Consider the following 2,648-nt stretch of genomic DNA (forward strand, 5'->3'; position numbering starts at 1 on the left):
TAGATTCTCTTCGCATCACGCTAGGTACAGTTTCTTTTAAGCATATCTTTAGAGAAGGCAATGGTTTTGCTAATTCCTTAGCAAAGTATGGTGTTAATAATAACACATCATTTTTCGCCTGATGGTGACTTTACTTCAATGGTTTATTGATTTTCGACCTCTCCTATAGTTCTTCCTATCTGATTATGGATTGCCACACCCTGTTTCACTCATCATCGTCTGGTTGCTCTTTGCTGCATTGTCGTTTGGTTCATTTTGTAGGCAAGGGCTGTCTTCAGGTTTTTTCTTTGATTATGTTCTTTGCAACAGAGAGTACCTTTCATCTGTTGCTTGTAATTGCTATTCCTATGGATTACAGGCTTTCTTTTGTCCTAGTAATTAATTTTAACGAATGGCTTAGCAAAAAAAATACTAGTTGTTATAACAAACATCCAATAAATTAACATCTAATCAATAGAAATGTAATCAAAAAAGAAATTACAAATGCAAAGGACAAGAAGTTAGCATGTTTCGATATTTAAACTTCTCTACATCCATAGATGAGAAAAAATGTAACGTATAATATAAGTCTCTAAACTATTTAAGAAAATTCAAATAAACATTTATTCTTTCATTACATTCAATCAAACTTTTATACTTTTATTTTGAGTCAAACAAGTCTTTATAATTAATAATTGGCTAATTTTCATTAGTCAAAATATCACTTGTCATTTAGAAGTGTAAGGAGGAGAACAAAAAAGAAAAAGGCCCTATACATAAGAAATGATCATTAACAGTAAACAAAAGAAAAATTACCCTACACACATCTAGGTTGCTATTTGTGACCATACAAATTGCTCATCTTCTGCCAACAATTAATGCTCCCCAAGTTCATGTACCATAGTGAGTTTCTTAAGAAAACTTCAACCCCTACAATAAAAAAGAGTAACACAAAAAACTTCCTGAACCAAAACATAAACATAGTTATGTCAAATAATAAGATTTAAGTAGGCTGCATCACCTTCTCCATTTTTAACACCTATCACCCATTGTAAACTTTGAGTTCTTAGCACCCCTTCCCTTGCTAAGCTATCAACTACAATATTCGCAAATCGCAAGATGTGCTTAATGTCCCATCTCAAAACATTATTGAGAAATTTGAAAGTTTGAATAACAAGTGGCCTTAATTTTCATGGCGCCTCATTTGGCTTTTTCATCCATTTAACAGCATTATTGGAGTCACATTCTAAAAGTAGGGAGTGAGTTGTGTTCCACCTTAAAGCTGCAAAGAATAAAGCTGCCTCCTTCATAACAATAAGTTTAGCTTTACTTGAGTTAGCAATTCCAATTGCCTTAAAAAAAAAAGCAAGCATGTCTTCATTTTCATCACGCAAGATGCCACTAATTCCCGATTCCCCCAAACAGCCTCTCAATGCCCTATCAGTAGTGAACTTTAGAACTTCTACTTGGGGTCAAGTCCAAACCTCAAATTTTTTGACACACTTGGTTTTAGTTAAGGGATTTCTTCGTTAGGGAAACAAGCAAGATCCATTATAAAAAGATTAAGATTGGGCCATTTAGCATTCATCCACCATGCAACTCTAACCTTGATGAGTTCAATGATTTGGCAGCCATCCCATTGTTTGCCCTTGAACATCACATCATTTCATGTAATCCAAATTGCCCAAATAATGGTGTACGAAGCCATTTGCTAGATCAAGCCATTACTAAAATTGGCAGTAAGGTCCACCCAGTTGAGAAAACAAACTAGCAAGTTGAAGTGAGAAACCCATACCATATTCCATATGTCACACCATTGCTATCACAACAGCTAGGTTTTCTTGTAAGTGAAAAAAAGATAATGCACGAATTCCACCTCCCTTCTACAAAGTAAACATGTGGTAGTGTCAAAATTGATAAAACCTTTCTTGGCTAGATTTTTTTTAACCGTCATTCGCCTTCTCACCAATTGCCAACAAAATACCTCAATTTTAAAAAGTTCAAGGCAAGACTAAATTGATTTCCAATGTCCAGCATGAAAAGTGTTAGAAAGCAAAACATGACGATAGAAAGATTTGGAAGAGTAGTCACTTGTAGAAGTCGCCTTCCATATGAGTTTATCATGAAAATCCCTATTGACCACTTGACTTTCAATAAGACTTTTGAAACTTTCCCGTCCAAACACACCTCTACGCAGCTTGACATTCCAAGTCCAATCATTAATAACATATTCACTGAAATCACAAATTTTCCCATCATTCTTGATAGTCAAGGTATAAATTCTAGGAAAAGTTGTTTGAATGGTGCACCCTTCAATCCATTCTTCTTCCCAAAAATTGATTTTACTTCCACTACCCAAAGATATGTGCATACCATTGATAACGAAATCATCATAATCATTATTGCCATGAACCGACTAAATAATATTCCTATACATACCTGAGGCTTTTTTTCTGTTACCAGATCATGGGATCAAGTTGTCACGATCCAGCCTCAGTTTACCATCAATAATACTTCACCAAAAACATTTTGGTTCATTGCCATAACACCACAGCCATTTATTGAGGAGGGCCCTATTTTTAAGACCGAGCTCCACCAACCCCAACCCTCCCAAATCATGATAGTTGCAAATATTAACCCATTTGACACGATGCAATCTACAAATTAGA

The sequence above is a fragment of the Theobroma umbraticum genome, unplaced genomic scaffold, assembly GCF_002168275.2.
Source record: "Theobroma umbraticum cultivar Fairchild unplaced genomic scaffold, ASM216827v3 scaffold_146.0, whole genome shotgun sequence".
Taxonomy (NCBI): domain Eukaryota; kingdom Viridiplantae; phylum Streptophyta; class Magnoliopsida; order Malvales; family Malvaceae; genus Theobroma; species Theobroma umbraticum.